Here is a 23,460-nt window from a genome sequence, read left to right as displayed (position 1 = left end):
AAGATACATCGTGGTGATTTCAATATATACACATCGTGAAAGGATTCCTCTCATCTAGTTATTTAACCATATCCATCACTTTACATATTTACCTTGAGGAAATTATGCCAAGTGAAATAAGCCAGACACAGAAAGACAAACACTGCATGGTATCACTTTTATGTGGAATCTACAATTTTTTAAAAGTTAAATTCAGAGAAACAGAGAGTGGAAAAGTGATTGCTGGGGACTGAGGCAGAGGTGGGAGAAATAGGGACATGTTGGTAAAAGGGCACAAACTTTCAGGTATAAGAGGAATAAGGTCAGAGGATCTAGTGTGAAATATGGTAACTGTAGTTGATAGCACTGTATTGTATAATTGAAATTTGCTGAGAGTAGAACTTAAATGTTCTCACCAAAATAATAATAATAATAGTAATAATAATAATAAAATAATAAAGAAGACACTATTTTTACTTCCTATTTTACAGAAGAGGAAACGGAGGCACAGAGTGGTGAATAGTTAGGTTAAGGTCACAGAACTATTAAGTTCCAGAACCATGTTTTGGATGCAAGCAGTGGGGCTCCAGTATTCATAATTTTAACCTCTACATTCTACTCACCTTCATTCCATGTGTGCATGGATATTTTTCTAAGTTCACTGTTGTTTTGTTTTTTTGGTCTGGTTATTTGTTCCTGAGCTAGTTGCGCAATGTACTTTATTACTGTGTTTTGTAATATATCTTAATATCTGCTAGGATAAATTTTTGTTCTTCTCTTTCCAAATTGAAATAACCCTCTGTGGACCTTTATTCTTCAAGGTAAATTTTTGAATAATTTTTCTGAGTTCCTCAAAAAACCCCTGTTGGATTTTGATTCAAATTTGTGTTGAATTTATAGGTTAATCTGGAGCATTGATATCTTTATAGTGTTAAAAATTCCATCCATAAACATGAAATTAATGTTTAGCCTGTGTTTATGCCCTTTATGGCCTTTAATATAATTAAATATTTTTCTCCATAAATTGCTGTGCAAGGTAAATTCTTTGTTAGGTTAATTCCTATTTTTTTTCCTATTATGAATGGTATCTAATATATACTCCAGTTCGATGTTACCAATATAAAGTAATGTTTTTAATTTAAAAAGTGCTCTTACACTTTCTAAGTTCATTTTTTATTTAGAAGCCCAACGGAACTCTCTAATTCTAAAATATTTTTCATTCTGTTGAGTTTTCAATGTATTTAATTCCATCACCTGTAGATAATGACAGTTTTGTCTCTTCCCTTCTTAATCATTCTATCACCTATTGATTTTTTTTTTTCCCCTAATCATAGGCCTGAGCTACCAGGCCTTTTCATCCTATTTCTGATCTTAAAGATATATGGCCAACTAAAGATTTTCCAGAATCATGAGATTTCCTGAGTTTTTGATCAAATTAAGAAAGTTTTGGACTCTTCCTAGCTTTAAGTTCTTTTTCTAAACATAAATATTTGTTAATACTTATCAAATGCTTTTTCTGTATCTGTTGAACAATTCTTTGATTTTCTCCTTTTCTTCACTAATGTGATAATCTGAATTTCAAAGGTAAATCTACTGAACTAAATATATTATTTTAAAGCATTTTGTGTCTGATTATCAGACATTTTATTTAGGATTTTTGCAACTATTTTCATAGGTGAACTAGACCTATGATTTTTGTGCTATTCTTATTCCACTTTTGGGCTTAGGTTCATATGGCCTTACAAGATAAATCACACAGCTCCTCCCACTTCCCCCTTTTTTCTTTAATAACAATGTGGTTAAAGCAAGTTTGTAAGAATTGATCATACAGCTATTTTAATTGGGGGATTTTTTTCAGAATGTGGAGGAGTTGTTCTCTGATTGCCATTTCGGTTTTTCAAAATGATTATTTGATATGTCAACTTTCATATTTTTGTGTGTCCAATTTTTTTATAGCTTTCTATCTTGTCCATGTAGGTTTTCAAATTTTGCAAGTTTCCATTGAAATCTATTTATCATGTTCTTGATGATATTCCTTTACCATTTGTATAAAATAATAAAATTATAAGGAATGTTTTACTTTTATGTTTTCATTATTAATTATCAAATTATTTATATAAGTTTACATTTATATTATTAGATTTAGATGTATTATATTTATTAATTGATAAAATTTTTTTTAAATTTAGAAATCTTTGTTCTATTATATTGCATTTATTATCCTTTTATAATGCTCTGCTTTATTTTATCATTTGGGATTTATAAATTTTCTTACCCCCTTCTCTGGTATCTAAGCTTTAGCATGGTAGACAGAGTCAAGGTTTCTTGTTATTTTGCCATATTATCCTTCACTTGAGTAGCATCTCTCTTAACATATGTATTTTCCATTCCATTTATGTATTTTTCTCTTCTTCAGAAATACCATTTATGTCTAGATTGGGTCTATTTTATTTGCTTTCTATAGCTGTTGTCTTTCAGCATTTTGTCACTATTTTCTTCCATTTGGTTTTGCATGTTCACTCATCTGTCTTCTACCTCATTGCTACTGTTCTAATGATATCTATTCCATGCCTTGAAAATCTTAGTGTATTTTCAAATTTTAGTATTTTTCATTGTTATTTTCAATATTCTTCCTGATTTCTTCTAGTTTACCTTTTATATTCTGTGGTCTTATCATTTTTTTCTATTTCTTGTACTTATTCTTTGAAGTTTCTTAGCAAATAACTCACATTCTCTTTTATTATAATAATGAAGAAATTGACTTTAGAACATTTCATATTCCACGAGTGTTCTTTACTTCATGTTGTTTACTTGTTTTATTGCTTTTGTCTGAACTGAAAGGATTCAGAATTTGTGTTAATTAAATCAGTTCTATGTATAAGTTTATTTTTTGAAATATCTCCCACATCTCCACTCCTATTCAAAAAAGGAGTGTAGAGGTTGACCAGTATTCTTAAGAAGATTAGGTAGAATGTTTCACTTTAACTTATGCTTAAACCCTTAAGTTAATTAATTATGTTTATGTTATTTAGCACTTATAATATGCTACATATTACATTAATGTTGTATCACACATTGGCCCATTTCATTTTAATAACTACCTTATAAGGTGTATAGTATAATTAATTCCATTTTGCAATTGATGAAATAGAGTCATAGAAAGGTGAAGCTACTCCCTTAATGTCACACAATTAGTTAAATGGAGGATTTGGGTGACAGTATTTACTAATCAAAAAGGATTTTTGCAATTTATTGCCATTTATAATTATAATTTATGAAAATTAAATTTGTAAAATTATATTACTATTTTTGATATTTTAGAGTTACAGATGAGGATTTATTTTTTCAAATTACAATATTCAATTTGTAGGACAATAAACCAAATGGGTCTTAGAGACCATTAAGTCCAGTTCCTCGATTTTGCAAATGAGGGAAACAGGCCAGAGAGCACTGTCTTCATTGCTGAGTCATCTATCCTTATTATTCCATTTGTAACTGTTTGAAATAATCAAAGAGGTTCAGCTATTTTATGATTCACTTTGAAATATGTAAGTATTGAGAAATAGAATCTATCTATCATTCCTCCTCCTTTAAACACTAGCAAAAGCAAAAATATAGGCTAGAATATATAAAAATTAGAAGATGATTTTGACCTAATGAGTAAACTAAAATGTGCTTTCATAAAATTATTTGCTGCCTCCTAAACATCTTTATACTCCAACGCTTTATTCAATCTGATTTAAAATGAACAAGTGTGAGACTTCCCTGGTGGCACAGTGGTTGAGAATCTTCCTGCCAATGCAGGGGACACGGGTTCGAGCCCTGGTCTGGGAAGATCCCACATGCCGCAGAGCAGCTAGGCCTGTGAGCCACAATTACTGAGCCTGCGCGTCTGGAGCCTGTGCTCCGCAACAAGAGAGGCCGCGATAGTGAGAGGCCCGCACACCGCGATGAAGAGTGGCCCCCGCTCGCCGCAACTAGAGAAAGCCCTTGCACAGAAACGAAGACCCAACACAGCCATAAATAAATACATAATTAAAAAAAAAAAAGAAAATATATAAAATGAACAAGTGTGCCTGACTAGACCTAAAAAATGATTTTGTAATAATTCAAGATTATAACATTTATTTTCTAACATACAGCTAATGAATGCTTACTGTCAGGCATTGTCAGAGCAATGAACACACAGCAGTGAACAGTTGCTGCTCTTAAGTCTCTGCCCCCATGGTAGTTATAGATAAAAAAGTAAACTATCATGTCGTATAAGCAGGTAGTGAAAACCATGAAGGGAATTGAGTGATGAGGTTGGGGGTGGTTTTTTAAAAATTCCCGAGGGAAGATCTCTTTAAGGAGATATCATATGTGAAGATCTGAATGAAATGATGAATTGAACCATTTAATAATCTGAGGTCGAAGAGCTTTTCACTGAGAGCAAGAGCTGGGCCTGTTTTAGGAAGAGCAATGATTCTAGTGTTTGGAAGGTAAGGTGACTAAGGAGGAAACGGATGGAGATTATTACAGATAGACAAGGGCTAGCTCGTATAGGACCTTGCAGAGCCTAGTAAAGAGTGGGATTTATTCTAAACGTGACCGAAGCCACTAGAGGATTTAAATCTGGAAATAGGATGATTTGATTTATGTTTTAAAAAGATCATTCTGTTGATGTTTGGAGAAGAGACTACAAGGGCAAGAAAGGAAAGCAAAATGTCAGACAGAACACTGTGGATCGTCAGTTCACAAATTATAAATTGATAAAGTCAAGACGAACAAAAGAATTGTTTTAACTAGACATTGCCTATTGCTTTGTAATTCTCTTTAAATCATCATTGGAATACAGCTTGGTATATGCTTTGTGTACCTTTTAAACCTATGTAAGAGAACTCAAAATTTTACATAAAGGGCATTTACTTCGGGCTGCCATGTCCGTCTTCACCATTCCTAAATAGATTGATTCCTCCAACCTAAAAAATAGTCTGGTAATGTCTAGCCTAGGGCACTGGAATTGTACTATTTAAATTTAAATTCCATATTTGCTGCTAACTAGCTATGCTCCTTGATAACTCTGTAATATTTGTCAAGTTACTTAAGCTCTCTCAGTTTCATTATGGATATATTTAATAGTACCCACTTATTAAGGTCGTTTTGATGATTAAGTAAAATAATCTATGAAAGGATTTTAACAAAGAATTTGATGCAGAATAAATTTGCAATGAACACTGGTTGGTGTGTTGTTATCCACTCTGACCCTGGTAAAGATTTTTTTACATGTTACTTAGAGGCGATAATAATAGAAATACTATTAGTGACACTTTCATCAAACATTTTCTCCAAGATTAAACTTGAATATATATGAGGTCATTCATTCATTCATTCATTCAAAAGAAACCCCAAAACACTTATTTCAGCAACAGTAATGTTTCAGGTTTTACGTGAGTTACACAGGCTAGAGGAAAGATTCAGAGAACAAAGGAAAAAGCAGTATTACCTTAAAATTGTTTTCTGACCTCCATAAATTAATATGCAAATAATATACAAATATCTTAACATTTAGATATAGTTCCCTCTATAAAAGAGAAATTTTGATAAATCAGATGAAGGTATATAATTCTGAATATGAATGACCTTCAGTTAGTAGAAAAGTTCAAAATGAATGAAAATAAAGGAATTTGAAACACTCTGGATATATTTTCTTTTTTTATTTTTCCCTTTAATATTATCTATTGCAAAAAATTTGGTCTACAAAATTTATACCTCAATCTAAGTCCACAGAGCCAAGGGTCAGAAACCTCAACCATCTTTAAGGGATTATTTTAAGAAATCCCTTCCCTGTGGTGTCACTACCTTGAAGCAACATTTTCTTAAACAGTCACAATTTCCTCTGAATATTTCCATAAAACTTTGTGTTTTAGGTTAAAAACAACTTTTTCAGTCTCATTATCTTTAAAAACAAAAGTCCAAAGAAAAAAGGGTAGAAAAAAGATTAAATTTATAAGTATTTACCATTTTAGGTTGGCAATTTTTTCATTTCATTGAATAAGAGCAAATAAAATATAGGTTTATACTCTAATTCATATAAAATAACATCCTCTGTGGTATTTATCACTATTGTTTCCTCCCCACCGCAAGCCCTTGCTATAGAAGGAACTGATTTGAATTTGAATAAGTTTGAATCCAAATCAAGCTGGATGATTTATGATTGAATGATTGAATAAACCTAAAATTTAAGTATAAAATTTCAAAAAAATTATTGGCCCTAAACGTGGCTCAGCATGGCATTTTAAACCATAATGCAACAGAGTATAATCCAGTAAACTGGAAGACACAGTGAGGAAACCATTTTCTTCCAAGTTTTTTTCTCTATCATTTCTAGTTCCAGCTCCATAGATATGGAATGTTAAAAGGGTGCTTGTTTACATTTGAATAAATATCCCTAGAAGGCTACCTGTTTCCTCTTTTTTTTTGGTTATTTTCCTTTCATACTTAAAGTTCATTATTTTAAAAATCTGATTTTTATTAGAATTCAAAGATAAATTGGTTGTTTTTTTCTTAATCAGTGAGACTATTAATGATTATATATTTTGGAAATTGTTGTTTTCTTCCAAAACTTTATTTATGTAATTTACCCTATTTGAATCAAACAAGAATTTGTCTCATTTTAGTAGTTAATATATCAGAACTAGAGGTTGAAATTTTGCATTCTTGGACATAACCACATTTATGTACAATTAGCTTAGTATGATCTGGAGTGCCTTGAAAGAACACTGGATGTAGGAAAGCTGTGTTCTATTCGTTGATCTGCAGTAAATGTCTGTATAACCAAATTAGCCACTTTTCCCCTCTAAACCTCCCTTTTCTAATATAAGAAAAAGAGAGTGGGTCAGATGGTATCTGAATCCATTCTTCTTATTAATTCCATGAGTTTAGAGTATAAATACACTGTGGAATTACAAGAAGAAAAATTTTAAAAACGTTTTCATTTTTTTTTCTTGAAAATTCAGCGGCCATAATTTTTATATTGAGTGTACAAGATTTCAAGTTAGCAGGCAATTGTCTGGAACATTTAGCACACTGTTTTAGTTATCAAACTTACATGATGAGATTTACCTGGAATAAAGTCTACCTAAATAAATTTCCAAAGCACTCCATGGGATTCTAACCTGTATCTATAAATTATTATACAGACCTAAGTGTTTGAGTACAAGATTTTTAAAAGTTGAGTTGACATTCAAAAGTATGCCATGCTTGCAAGTCAGTCAGCTCAATGGACAATTGCATGCACATGATTGTTATTAACCCATTTTTTTCACTGTCAGTTAAATGGGCTTCCTCATAAAATCACATTCCAGGGTTGACATGGTCTTCTGGCACCCAGAAACCTATCATATAAACTGACAAGTAAGACTAACTAGGCGTGAGGGATTGTTCCAAAAAGATTTCCAGCCCCAAACATTCTAGCTAATTGAAGAACAAGAATAGGGTAACTTCTCTGCTATTTCTAAAATTACAGCTTTATTGTTTGAAAGTTTATGGAGGACCCATAATTTGTGTCTGGTGCAATCATTTCAAAGTCGCCTGAGGGGAACAGGAAAGAGTGAATACTGTACCAGGTACTTTTCTGGCTTCTCAAATATGGGATAAAATGATAACCAGGTGAAACAAACCTAGAATAGTCTAAAACTGGCCTCTTTTCTAACGGAATTTCCAATTCATGTTGTCCTAAGTGATAAACAAAAACAGTATAGTCTGAGAAAAGAAGTTTTGTCAAGAATTTGAGTTTTGAAGAGGTTCTAGTTAATTATAAAATCATTATCACATTAATTTATGATGTTTAAAGGATAAAGGGATGTATCCAAGGTCAAACACTAAGTTGAATAATCAGAGTTGTAACTATAATTTTATCTTGCATTTGATGAGACATTCTTGGGCTGGAGTTATTGCCCAATAGCTGCATGGACCTGAGCAATTGTATGCTGTCCTGTTATTTCCTTCAGCCCCTGGTCCTGGTGCTAGCATGTCACTGGCTAATCTCTGAGTTGCTCTTTGGATGAGACTCAGATATCCAAATTTGGGATCTGGTACTATTTATCCATGTTCTTTCCCCAAACTCCTGCAGGTTCACGCTCTCATTTAAGTCCTTACAGACAAAAGAGATCTTTCAGCTTATTTTCTGCCATCAGGGAGGGGCTTAGCACTTAACACCTCATAAAAACTATTTGCTTTCACACTAAAATAAGGAGGCCCCAGGCTAGATATATAAATATATCACAATGATGTAAATATATCACCAGAGGTACACATGTTGAAGAACAAATTCTATAAATTTCAACAAAATATATGAAAGGAAGAAACAAAAAAACACAATCCCTTTTCCAAGTTTCCGTATACTTACAGAAAAAACAGATGAGAGAAATAGGATCAACAGATAAGGATTACAATAAATATAAAAGGATTAATTATCCCCTTCCAAAGATAGACACTTTTGAATTGGGTAAAGTCAAGCTAACGAGTTAATAAAAAACTAACAAAAATAATCAGTTAACCACTATTCTGAAGAGACACTTATTACTTTTAAAAACGTTGAAAATGAAGTTGAAATATAACATATGTCAGGCAAATTCTAATCTATATTTAACAAATTCTAACAAAATACAGAAACATCAAATGAGGGGAAGAAGATGTACTCTTGGGAAATTTTTTATTTTTACAAAATATATTACACATTTAGTTCACTACTTGTCAGATTTAAAAAAATACATTATTTAGGAGATTTTGAATGTAAGTATAAAAATGGGACTTTGTTTAGAGTGTGTGTGTGTGTGTGTGCGCACACATGCGTGTGCATGTGCATGTTGGTGGTTTTGGTATCTAGTATTTTATAATGATTGAGCAGTTTTCTATCTACAATGAATACTTTAGAAGAGTTTACATAACATAGGACATATTAGTTCCTCTGGGTCAGAATATATCTTTAAAAATACTTTCTTGTTCCCTCTGTAGTATTGGATTTTCAGTTTTACAGCCTTTTTTTTGCTATAAACATTACTCAGTTATATTTGTATGTTTAAGTATATGTTAGATATTTAAGTATATATAGATATATAGTTATAAATGAGCAAAGTTTATATATTTTAAGCATCTATTTTGCTAGATTTTAAAATATATTATAATAAAGCTTAAAGGAGCAGTGCCTCATTTGCCCATTTGTAATTTCATAAAGAATCAATATTGTAAAGAACAAATTGTACCCCTCTTTGGAGATATGAAAGGATGAAAATTTATGTATTTTCATTTGTGTTTTCACCTGCTAGACTTGGGATTTAGAATTTTATATAAATAAACTAATTTATGAATATATTTTATATATTCATATTTGTATAACAATTTAATATAAATAAACTAATAAAGTCTTTATTCAGGAGGCGTTTGATCTCTGCAACCAAATGTTTGCCTTGTAGAAGTAAGGTGTTACTTTTTTTTTTTTTTGCTGCTTCTCTTACTTATACGTTAATAAATGCACGTTGTAATTTGCTGCTTGAGTCTTCTCTGTTTTCTGGAATTGCTGTCATGCAAACCCCTCAAAGAAAATCACTCTTTTCACTTTTATATTCTCAGAGCCTAGCATGGTACCTGACATATATTAGGTGATCAATATATGTTTACTATTTGAACTATAAACTGACAAAAGTATAGAATGCAGGTCCGATTCCATGTTTTTTGAATAATAGTCAATATAAGTGATGATAATGGTATCTACTAAAATTATAAATTCAGAGAATGGAATTGCAGAAAAGATGAGAAGCCAATTTACTGGAATATTAATCCCTGCTCCTTAAGGCCTCATATGCCGGTACTATTATCACCTTAAACCCCTATATCCTTGACCATTGCCAACTTTGGTGTTTACTTAAATTAGCCAGTTTATTGAAGGATTATGTATTGGAGGCAATTACCCTTAGGGGAAGTCAGGAAATCAAACACTCACTTGGGAGCTCTTTATAAGTTTGGGTTAGAGAGTGTTTGAGACCTCAACAGCATCCTGAATATATCACACCATAGTTTCCAGGATGTAAAAAGGCTTACTTATCTACAGATATTTGGGTGCTGTTTAGGTGTCCTCATTTCATGCCATGTGCTGTAAGCCCTTTACATTTTTCAGAGGAGGAAACAAATATTTTGTCTCTCTTTTCAGAAGATTACCAATTACAACCTTAAAAGGAATTTATCACCACTGTAGAGAGGAGCTTTATGAGATAGTGGGAGAATCTTGGCCTAGGAAACTGCAACAGTGGCAGAGCTACTAATTCTTGTAGCTGGAAAGGGGACAACATTGGTTTTAGAATTGGAACACCTGTGTTTCCAACTTTAACTATGTGCTGGGTGATCTTATACAATTTTTTTTTCTTTTTTTTTTTTTTAACTTTTCTGAGTTTTAGTTTATATGATATGTGAGGTTACGTATATATATATATATATATATATATATATATATATATATATATATATATATATATAACTTATATTATATATATATATGAAAATTTTAGGCTACTGTGTTATTTTCTCTCCTAGATCACTACTTGATTCCAAGTAACTTGACATTACCTATTTTGAAAACTTTGCTCATGTCAAGTGAACAGTAAAGTTTATCTTGCTACTCTTCTCTAGTTGAATAATTGATGAGAAGGAATTAGAAAACTCAGGGCGTTTGAATACTACAGGAATAAAAATACCTTATGGTGCAGTAGTAGAGGACCTGTAAAACTAAAGTGCTAGTTTCAGACTTTGAAACCCCTTAAAGACATTAAAAAGAGTGCTGCTCCCCCCCATATTTCTGGAACTACGAAGAAAGTATCAGTGTAGACAACAGATTGTAGCATTCAGGGGATATTTCTCACATCTTAGAATTTTTAATAGGTAGCTCCCCCGATGTTCAACGAGGGATTATATTGTTCACAAATTGAATGTTCATAAACTGGGAGGTACCCTTCTGTAGTTATGGTAAATATATTTTGTGTTATAGATAATTAAAGCTGTAGAAATTTAGAGAAATTATAAACCTCAATAAACAGTATGACTTTACCAAACCTTTATATATGTAATATATCTTTATATAATCAAATATTTATATATAATAATGTAATAAATATCTCTGAGACATAGATTCCCATTTATAAAGTAGGGGGATTCAATGATTTCTAGTGAAAGAAGGGAGTCTTCATGGCAAGTGTTATTTCATAAATGAATTTGAGCTGGACCATTAGTGATGAGCAATGAGACTGAAGAGGAAAAAAAAGAGGAAAGTAGTCTCACTTGGGGATATAAAAGAAGCAGAATATTAAAATGGATATGAATATGGTGTTTGTACAATAGAACAGAGAAAATACCTCCATATGATTAATTATCAGGCTCCATGGGTTTCGTCAACAGTTAGCAGTTTCCCCTGAAATCTATGGTGCAAATATTTCACCCAAATCCCTTGATGATTTTATTCTTTGCTCGCTTTGGATTAAATCCTAATTCCCAATGAAGGCAAATTTCATTCAGACCTTTGTTGGTCCTTGAAACACATCATTTTGGTGCTTAGCAGAGACGAAGACAGTGAACGGTGGTTTTGTTTTGGTTTTGCAATATGACATTTGGTCACTTCACCAGTCCTCACATCTGGTTGCAGTTTGAGATGAAACCACTTAAACCTCATGCACCCACTGAAAGCTGTGGTTTTGTCACAAAATTTTGTCACAAAATTTACATAAACATATAAACACAGGAAAAAAATTGCTGGCTTTGTTTTAAAGTTTTGGTTTATTCCTCTGAATTCAAATGAAATAAATTCAGTAAGAACTGAACATCAACAAAATTATGCTAACCAGACTAGAGAGCAACGTTCCACACTATCCTTGAAAATCAATATAGATGTACTAGCATTCAATATAATTGTGTACTTATTCAATGTTGGCCTAATAGTATATTAACCAACTTCTATTTTGGACAACTGTATTTTACATTTTATTCCTGATTTGGAAAAAGAGGATGGCTACTTTCATTTTTTTTTCTTTGATATGTGGATATTCATAGTGAAATTTTAGGTATAGCTTGCCTTTTTTCTTCTTAGCATGGAGTAATCACACTTCTAGATGTGGAACAAACCTTAGAGTTATCAAATATGTCCATCTCCCATCTGCCACTTTACAGATGTGGAACTGGATTCAAAGAGAATCTAAACCCCAGATGATATTGGCCGGGCTCTGGTTTTGCTCCTATCACATAACTGTTTATCAGTTTAATTTGTTAAAGTATAATAGTGATGAGGCAAATGTTTCCAATTGGATTACTAGAAAGGAAGGCTAATTTTACACTCTTTAATTGTAACCACAATCCAAGTTTAGGTTGTGGCTCATTTCATGGGAGATCAAAGTGTGACCAAATAAGTTCAGAATTATGCAAAAAAAGGAACGTCATGCACTGTCTTAAACAGACACATGTGCACATGTTCACTGTACACACACACACACACACACACAACCTCTGAAAGTACACAATTAAAACGTTTAGTGAATCCTCATTACCTGCAGGAAAAAAGACCAAATCCAAAGTCACTCACAACTGGCTTCAACTTCCAAGTCTAGCCTTATTTCCCATGATGTCTCCTCTAGCATCCATGCTCAAACTAATCCAAAACAGCACTATATACTTGACATGTCATATTCTTTACACTCCTTAGGTATTAAGCTTCCTCTTCTCTCTACTTGGCACACCCAGTTCTACCTACCCTACCTGGAAAATTACCACCCAGCTTTCAGCTAACAATTTATGTCTTCAGTTAAGTTTTTCCTTTATCCCTCAACTTTGCTCATAGCAGAATCATCAGAATTGTTCAATATCTTTTTGGCATCTACATAACATTTTGTGCATACCCGTGGTATAGCATTTATCACATCTGGTCAAAATTATTGATTTACATGCCTATCTACCTGGTTTGAATGCCAAATTCTTGAGACAATGCATCCAGTCCATATGTTTCTTTACACTAAGAGCAGAACACAACCCGATTTCTCCTCAGTTTTTTCCTTCGTCTTTTTGCTCTTTATGGTGCCATCAGACTGCTAATTTTTTCTCTTGCTTTCAGTCTCTGCCTACATATATTCCCCTTCCATGCTCCCTTCTGATTACCTGTTTCAAAGTAATGATCATGTCACTTTTTTCTTAAGAATTTCAGAGCATCCGGTGCTTTGTGACACCTAGATGGGTGGGATAGGGAGGGTGGGAGGGAGGGAGATGCAAGAGGGAAGAGATATGGGAACATATGTATATGTATAACTGATTCACTTTGTTATAAAGCAGAAACTAACACACCATTGTAAAGCAATTATACTCCAATAAAGATGTTAAAAAAAAAAAAAAAGAATTTCAGAGCATCTTACATACTCTAAGTCTGTGGTCCTTATTCCTTATACTGGCAATTAATCATTTTATCCTGATTTCTTTATCGCTTTGTAAATAATCTATTTTTCGTCCGTCTTTGACTATTCACTTTAATGAAAACAACTAGACTTTATCAAATGCGAGTAACTGTAACATCTTCAAACCCACCAGCTCTAAATCAGTCTCCCTTTTATCTAAACTCCAATACTCCAGGGACTATGCTTTTTAGATCTACCACATTTTCACTGTACTTATACCCCTTAGGTCTTCATATAGCTTAGAATCCATCCATGCCTCATACTGCCCCTCACAGCATACTAATTTTACAAAATTAAAGTTGATCAAAATCATCACTGACCCTGCAATCGTAATGAGTAAAACCTACATGCTCTGCTTAATTATATCACTTTTAAATGCATGCCTACTAATCTCAAACAGACATTTTATCCTGACCTATAGTCCATTTAGGGGAATGTACTTTTTTTCTTCCTACTTCTTTAGAGGACTACTCTAAATCTTCTCTCTTCTCTAACCGCTCTTCTCTAACCACCTCCTTCCTGGCCTCACTCTCAGCTCATAAAATTGCCTTCTATTTCACCGAGCAGAAGAAAGCAATTATAAAAAATAATTTCTACAAACTTCTGCTACCCCATCTACTCACCTGTAAATATTAGTACCAATATACTCTGCTTTCCCTCCTATTAGTATGGATAAACCATTAGTGAGCTAGAAAGCAACTTCCTTGACCACTCAAATACGTTACTTATGTAGTTCTCCTTTTCTGTTTTCTCTCATTATTTTTTCTCTCTCTCTCAACTGGACCATTCCAGCAGCAGTCAATTTAGACTAACCTATGTCTCATCTCAGGCAAACTTTTTTTTTTTTTTTTAATAGATCTTTATTGGAGTATAATTGCTTCACAATACTTTGTTTCTGTTGCACAATAAGGCAAATCAGCCATGTCAGCATACACATGTCCCCCTATTCCCTCCCTCTTATCCTCCCTATCCCACCCCTCTAGGCCATCGCAAAGCACCGAGCCGATCTCCTGGTGCCATGCTGCTGCTTCTCACCAGCCAACTATTTTACATTTGGTAGTGTACATAGTCTATGCTACTCTCACTTTGCTGCAGCTTTCCCCTCCCACCCTGTGTCCTCAAGTCCATTCTCTACGTCTGCATCTTTATTCCCATCCTGCCCCTAGGTTCTTCAGAACTATTTTTTTTTTTTTTTTTAGATTCCATATATATGTGTTAGCATATGGTATTTGTTTTTCTCTTTCTGACTTACTTCACTCTGTATGACAGACTCTAGGTCCATCCACCTCACTACAAATAACTCAAATTCGTTTCTTTTTACAGCTGAGTAATATTCCATTGTATATATGTGCCACATCTTCTTCATCCATTCATCTGTCGATGGACATTTAGGTTGCTTCCATGTCCTGGCTATTGTAAATAGTGCTGCAATGAACATTGTGGTACATGACTCTTTTTGAATTATGGTTTTCTCAGGGTATATGCCCAGTAGTGGGATTGCTGGGTCGTATGGTAGTTCTATTTTTAGTTTTTTAAGGAACCTCCATACTGTTCTCCATAGTGGCTGTATCAGTTTACATTCCCACCAACAGTGCAGGAGGCAAAACTTTTCTTGACTGTATCTCTTCCTCTAGCTACTGTTCAATTTCTTTGACACATTTTACAACAAAACTTCTCAGAGGAGTTAACTTTCACTATTTCTTCTATATCTTTTCTCTCTTAATCCTACTTTGGTGAAGTTTTAATTATTACCAGTCTACTCTAACAGCTCTTGTCAAGGTCACTAATTACTTCCCCAATACCAAATCCAATGGTCACTTTTCAGTTCTCAAATTACTTAAACATATTTGTCACTGTTGATTACTCTCTTTTTGCTTCATTAAGTTATTGGGGCACTAATTCCTTTTGACTCCCCTATTACCTCTTTCTTCATTAGCACTCCTTTCCTTGCTGATTCTTCCTCCTCTCCCTGGCCTCTAAATCTGTAGTACCTCAGGACTCAATGCCAAGCCTTCTTCTTTTCTCAGTTAGATTTATTCCATGGTTTATATAATCCAGTCACAAGGTGTTAAAGACCATGTATCTCCTGATGACTCCCAAATTTTTATTTCTAGCCCAGTCTTTTGCCCTGAACTCTAGACCCATACATTCAACTGCCTATCAAAATCTCTGCTTAGTTACAAATAGGCATCTCAAACTATGTCTACAACTGACATGTAGATTGCCTAACAAATCCCTGTTCTTCTGGGGTTTTTCTCATCTGAGTGAATGTCAACTCTATTCTTCCAGTTACTTGGGCTAAAAAACTTGGTGTCAATCTGACTCCCTTTTTATCAATATTTGACCCATTGTCAAGTTTTATCAGTTCAAAGTATTTCCAGGATTTGACCATTCTCATCACTTCCTCCATAAAAATCCAGATCCGTGTCACAAACACCTGTCACCTGGATAATGTCCATAGCCTTCTGCTTCTGTTCTATCCTCTTTGGGTCTTCTCACCACACTAGTCATAGCATCTCTTGACAACGAAAGTCAGAACATTCTACCATTTTGTTCACTGCGCTCCAATGGCTTCCTAGCTTGCTATCACCTAGGTGCTTCATGTCTAAATCCCCTTGTTTCCCAAAGCACTTCTGCAAACTCATATCCTATCACTTTCCAACTCATCCCCAATATTGCAGTTACATCTGTCTCTATACTTTTTCTTGACCATTCCAAGCATGTTCCCACTTCAGGGCATTTCCACCTATTGCTTCTTCTGCTTTGATACTCTTCCCCAGATGTTTGTATGAGTCACTCTCCCATGTCCTTCGGGTCTCTACTATAATGTCACTTATTAGAGAAGCCTTTCTCGATCAATTTTGTAAAAGCTTAAGTACCTACAAACTGCTTTCCCTTACTCTCTGCTTTATTTTCCTCCATAGCATTTACTATCTTCTTGTACTCTATATTAACTTATTTGTTTATTGTCTGTCTCCCCCTACTGGAGTGCTCCATAAGAACAAGGACTTTATCTCATTCACTACTGTTCTCTAGCAACTAGTATGACACCTCGTACATCGTACTTGCTCAATAAATATTCACTGAATAAATGAGAGAATTAATTAATTTCCCTTCATTGCCTCACATATATGGCAAGTATCAGCAACACTTGGTTAAATGCTGTGCCCTGCATTCCATAAAAGGTCTTGTATTTTTCCTTCTGTCTTAATCCATTTTCCAGAACCTACCCATGCCCCCATTTCCACACATTCAATTCATACCTATATTTCAAGGCTCAGTATATATGCCATATTATATGAAAAGATCTTACCAACTGGAAGTTATATCATTTTTTAGACTATCCAAAATACTTTATAAATGTAATATAATATACTTGGGACTTTTAGCACTTTTTCTTCTATCACTCTATAAATTCTTAGAGAGTAAGTACTGTCTATCCTCCTGTCTAATTTCTACTCCAATTCCACACTCTAGCACATAGGAGCTCCTCAATAATTGCTTTTTGAATAAATATAAACATCAAAATTTCCTTTCACTAGTGTATGCAAAAGTATACAGAAATCCTTAACATGGTTTCAAATCAGAGCTTTAAGAAAATAAAATCCAAACTGCTTCTATATGCTTACATCATCTTACATGATCTTGCCAAACCCTACAATTTCACTTTGGAGCATCCTACACCTCAGTCACCATGCTTCTGTTATACTAGCTTTTTTTTTTTTTTTTTCTGGAATCTTCCAAGCTGTGTTCCACCATAGGACCTTTGCCCTTACTGCTTTTGTGCTTGGATTGTTACCTGGCTTGTTGTTTTGTAAATTGATAACTCAGGTATCAGTTCCAATATCACCTTCTTATATATGGCTCCCTTCCTTGCCCACCTAACCTAAGGTCTCTGCCAACTCCCTATTTATCAGATCTCCCTAAGTTATTGTCTTCATAGCACTTGCCACTATTTGAAATTACATTTTGAAATTTGCTTACTTGTTAATTGCATGTATTTTACCTCCTCTCCTCTCCAATCTCCTGCCTCCCTTCTCCCCATAACCCATATCTCATACACCTGCAAAATGTCTTGCATGGAGAGCATGGACCATTTGCCTTTTTCACTGCAAGGTCCCCCATGCCTAAAACTGTGGCACCTTATAGGAACTAAATAAATGTTTGTTATTTTTAAGGAATCCATTGCTTTTCTTGACGTTTCAAATGAACGACTATAGAGGTTTATTTATCCTTCATTAATGGCAATGTTCCAGCATGTATTAATTGAGCAGGATTTCTTGGTTGCTTCTCTCTTCATCACAAGAATGCATATACTTATTTAAAGAAGGAAAGCACATCTTCTGGAGTATATCTCTTCAGAGATACACTAAAGGCAAGAGGAGTCCTGAAATGAACTGTAATTGGCTCATAAAGTCACCTCTAGGCCTTCCCATTTGTGAAACTCAAAACATAGCTCCTGAAGTAAGCACTTACCTTCCTACTCATGGACCTAATTTGTGCTGCTGAAGTCATACAGCGTCAATAGTTTCTGAAGACAGATAGTCTGAAAATAATTCCCCAAATCTCAAAAAGAGAACTAATCCAGGATTGGGATATACACAGTAATATTCCAAATCACTAATATTTAAGAACTTTGGTATCTTGTGGCAAATACGGCTTTCAATGCTTTTGTGTTTATAGATTTATTAAAATCTTTTTCGTGAGACCAAGAAAATAGTCTATATAAACATATAGAATTGACACCATGGAAACAGATTCATGATGAAGGATTTTATACTTAGCTGTCTTAATGTTTTTCCATTGTGGTTGACATCTGCTGAAGACAAATGGAAACATCTTGTTTCAACGTGACGCTTTCTGGGATCCTCCTAAGCACGCACAATCTCTCTTCTTTTTCTTTCTCTCTCATTTTACAATGTGTTGCTTTCACCTTGTATTCTAATTATGTCTCATTACTCCAAAGAATGTATTTTTCCCAACATTTGGCATTGCCTTCTATAATTTGAAGTACACAGAAGGTATTGAATAACTGTTTGTGGAATATACAAATAACAATATTTTGTATACAGTTTTTTTAAACATCTTTATTGGAGTATAATTGCTTTACAGTGTTGTGTTAGTTTCTGCTGTATAACAAAGTGAATCAGCTATATGCATATGTATATCCCCATATCCCCTCCCTCTTTCATCTCCCTCCCACCCTCCTTATCCCACCTCTCTATGTGGTCACAAAGCACCGAGCTCATCTCCCTGTGCCATGCAGCTGCTTCCCTCTAGCTATCTATTTTATATTTGGTAGTGTATATATGTCAGTGCTACTCTCTCACTTCGTCCCAGCTTACCCTTCCCCCTCGCCGTGTCCTCAAGTCCATTCTCTACGTCTGTGTCTTTATTCCTGTCCTGCCCCTAGGTTCTTCAGAACCATTTTTTTTTTTTTTTTAGATTCCATATATATATGTTAGCATACAGTATTTGTTTTTTTCTTTCTGACTTACTTCACTCTGTATGACAGACTCTAGGTCCATCCACCTCACTACAAATAACTCAATTTCATTTCTTTTTATGGCTGAGTAATATTCCATTGTATATATGTGCCACATCTTTATCCATTCACCTGTCAATGGACACTTAGGTTGCTTCCATATCCTGGTTGTTGTAAATAGAGCTGTAATGAACATTGTGGTGCATGACTCTTTTTGAATTTTGGTTTTCTCAGGGTATATGTCCAGTAGTGGGATTGCTGGGTCTTATGGTAATTAGGAAGCTGGAAATCTAAGTCCTACATGATTCTATGTAAGTTTCTCTTTCTGGAAGTAAGTTTAATAAAAAAAATGTAATCATTTTCAATTTGTTCCTCTGGAAATTTTGACCCTTGAAGAGTAAAAAGAAACTGTAGTTCTTAAAAACTAAAAAGAGAACATTACTTTACACATTTAGATTTGGAAGAGTGGAATTTAGATACATAGAATTGCATTGCAATCAGGCAGAATGAAAAGGTCTAGAGATTGGAAATTTTAAGTTTGTTCAGGAATGGCAGGTTGCATGTTTTATTTAGAGAGGAGGACGAATAAAGAAAAATAGTGCAGGGCACTTGGAGAAGGAACTTGCAGACTGCTACAGGCACGGACTGTTTGAGTGAGGTTTTGGGCTTCACTTGGCAAGCAGTGAAGAACTCTTGACGGTTTTTGGGTGGGGCAGTGACATGACCAAAGATGTGCTTTAGGAAAATAATCAGGAAGTATATGCTTGATAAGTCAGCTAGAAACAACTGAGGGAAAACCTTTTCATAAGCTTTTTGCGATATTCTAGGTAATTTTTTTTCCTATGGAAAAGTATATAAACTGAAATTTTGTTGCTTCTTGAAGCAACCTAAAGGGAAAAGGAACAGAAATGAATGAATCATATACGTGTAATTTTTCTTTCTGTGTATTCATGCATATATATATTTATTTTTTGTTAGAAATATTGCTGACTGCTTAGATTTATAGACTAAAGCATTTGACAGAGTGTAAGATTTAGATCTCAGGTATAAATATCAGAATGCTTTTGTTTTATTAGATACCATGACTCAGAGCCCTGGTCACAAAATGAATTTTATATTTCATCTGATTTTGTTTTAGGAACTTTCATTATAAAGGTGCTAATGGAAATTGATCTAGAATAACTCTTAACTTAGCATTCTGTGACTATGTCAGATGTGGTGTCCACCCTCAGAATAAAGGATTTTCACATACTTTTTGGAGAACCTACTATCAAAAGAAAACAGGCAGCAGGCAAGAAGATTTAATTAACAATTCAAGTTAACTCTACCGTATACAGGATAATAATATCTAGATATTTTCTGGAAGGATGAACATGTTAAGACAGTTGATTTTAGTGATTTTACAGCTCAAAACTCAGACCCAGGTACATGGAAAAGTCTTTCTTATTAAATTCTTGTTGAATCACTAGTACATTCTGATCCCTTGTTGAATATAAAGTGCAATATAACTATTGCCAAGAGAAATACGTTAGAGACTGGAGGAGAAGTCATAGGTTTCCAGTTAGGGTTAGTAGCTTATTCATTTATTTATTTATTGCCTCATCAATGCATGCATCAACCATTATTAGCTTATCTCTTTGCTTTTTATTTATTTATTTTTAGTCGGGGGTGGGGTATGCCATGTAAGTTGTCCTTAGTTTTCTGATCCTGACTTTTAAAATCTTAAAAATATTTTTAATTGTGGTATAATAGATATAATATGAAATTAACAATTTTAAGTGTACAGTTCTGTGGCATTAAATATATTCACATTGTTATGCAACCATCACTACCATTCATCTCCAGAACTTTGTCATCTTCCCCAACTGAAACTCCATATCCATTAAATGCTAACTCCCTAGTCCCTCCTCCCCCAGCCCTTGACAACCACTGTTCTACGTTGTTTTTAGGAAACTGACTATTCTAGGTACCTCATATAAGTGTAATCGTATAGTATTTGTCTTTTTTGTGACTGGTTATTTTGCTTTGCATAATGTCTTCAAGGTTTATATATGTTATAGCATGTGTCAGAATTTCCCTCCTTTTTAAGGCAGAATAATATTCCTTTGTATGTATATACTACATTTTGTTTATCCATTGTGTTGCTTCCATGTTTTAGCTATTATGAATAATGCTACTATGAATGAGTGCACAAATATCTGTGGAATCCTTGTTTTCAATTCTTTGGAGTGTATACCCAGAAGTAGACTTTCTGGATGATGTAGAAATCCAATGTTTAATTTTTTGAGAAACTGTCATACCATTTTCCACAGTAGTTGTATATATTTACATTCTCATCAGCAATGTATGAGGATTCCAATTTCTCCACATCTTGGTCAACAGTTTTTATTTTCTGTTTTTGCTTGTTTATTGGCTGTGAAGTTGTGTTTCACTGGTTCATATTTCCCTAATGATTAGTGATGTTGAGCATTTTTTCATGTGCTTGTTGGCCATTTGTAATCTTCTTTGGAAAAATGTCTCTTCAAGTTCTTTGCTCATTTTAAAAAACTAGATGTTTTATTTTTGTTGTTGTTGTTTAGTTGTAGGAGTTTTAAAAAATATATTCTGGATATTGGACCCTTATCAGATATATGATTTGTAAATATTTTCTCCCATTTCTTGGGTTGCATTTTCACTCTGTTGTTAGTGCCCTTTGATACACTAAAGGTTTTTATTTTGATGCACCTGAATATATCTATTTTTTTCTTTTGCTGCTTATGTGATCCTGGCTTTTTTTCTTCCTTTTTTTTTATGACATTTCTTCATAAATGTTTTAATCAAGTAATATGATGACAAGCGTGTAAACTGTTAGATAATGTAAATGGAGAGTGGTTACTATAAATGAACTATGGCATTTTATCTAAAGGATGTTAGAGTGGGCCTGGGCTTTTAAGTGACAGGGTCCTGCAGAACAGGCAAGACAGAATGAGGGCATTTAATGAGGTGACCAGAGTCCAAATGTGGTCTTCTGCTCTGCGGTTCCAAAATTCACACACAAGGAACCAGAATCTGGAAGACTGAATCAGACTGAATCGACTTTCAGAAGAATGGCTGATAAACTAGACGCCAAGTTATTTGAACGATGAGGAGAAAACTAGTCCAGTGCCTGGAAACACGTTCATCTATTGCTCAAGAAGTGATCTTCTAAATTCCAGTGAACATGGGGAATAGAATCAATAACCAGAATTTTGCTTTGTAAGCACAAAATCAGACCACAGAGAACTGCACATGCTCATAGGCTATTTCACTTAGACTATGGAGAAACTTGATGAATTACCCTTATCCTATGATAGACATTTGTCAAATAGCTTGGCTTGTTCTCACTCAGATCATTCTTTCAAATGAGAATATTGCTTATGTACCACTTGTGGTACATTTTATAAGCTATGCTCTAATCTGAAGGAAGTTCAATATCATGTTTTTGTAGGCTATTATTTCTACTGTACACATAAATAAGTAAATAAAGTAAATGACATTATTTTTATGTATTTTTATTTTATAAAATTATCAGTTTAATAATTACCATGACTAATATGTGTAGAGTACTTACTACATGCCAGGTCCTCTTCTATTTGTTTTGTGTAACAAACTCATTTAACCTTCATACAACTCTATGAGGTAAGTACTATTATTATCTCCATTTTCATGTATAAAATTGATGCACAGGGAGATGAAATGAATTGCCCAAATTTGTGCTATTTGATGTGTGAATTCTAGCGAGTTGTGCTCTAAAGAACACATTCACGTATAGCTTTGTCACAATATCTTTCAAGATGCTGCAGAGAATTTAAGATGCACCTTTTCCAACGTATCATTTTCTTTCTGAGGAAACAAGTTTAGAATATGCAGTGACTTTCTTAAGGTTATGTAGCTAATAATTGAATTTTTGTGATTTTTTTTTCTTCTTTGTATCACATAAACCACTGGACCTGGGTTTGGGAGAGCTGGTTCATATTCTGTCTCTGTCACTTCTTGGTTTCACAGATTTTAGGTAAGTCACAGACCATTGTTTCTCCATATATTTAATTAAGCATATTAATTCTGCATCACAGGATTATTATGCAACAAAATCAACTTCATATAAGGTCATTTTGAAGCCAGTGAATTTTGTGAGGGCAAATATCTACTGAATCTAAGAGCATAATTGCATGGTTATTTTAATATTAACCTCTTGAGTCTTGTGTTCAGCTAGAATTCCTAGAAACTGCAGCACTATTTACAATAGGCAAGACATGGAAGCAAACTAAATGTCCATCAACAGAGGAATGGATGAAGAAAATGTGGTAGATACATACAGTGGAATATTACTCATCCATAAAAAAGAATGAAATAATGCCATTTGCAGCAACATGGGTGGACCTAGAGATGATCATACTAAGTGAGGTAAGTCAGACAGAGAAAGACAAATACCATATGATATTGCTTATATGTGGCATCAAAAAAGATGATACAAATGAAATTATTTACAAAACAAAAATAGACTCACAGACATAGAAA

The sequence above is a fragment of the Balaenoptera physalus genome (genome assembly GCF_965194825.1).
Source record: "Balaenoptera physalus genome assembly, chromosome: 4".
Lineage (NCBI taxonomy): Eukaryota > Metazoa > Chordata > Mammalia > Artiodactyla > Balaenopteridae > Balaenoptera > Balaenoptera physalus.
This window is presented reverse-complemented; position numbering follows the sequence as displayed.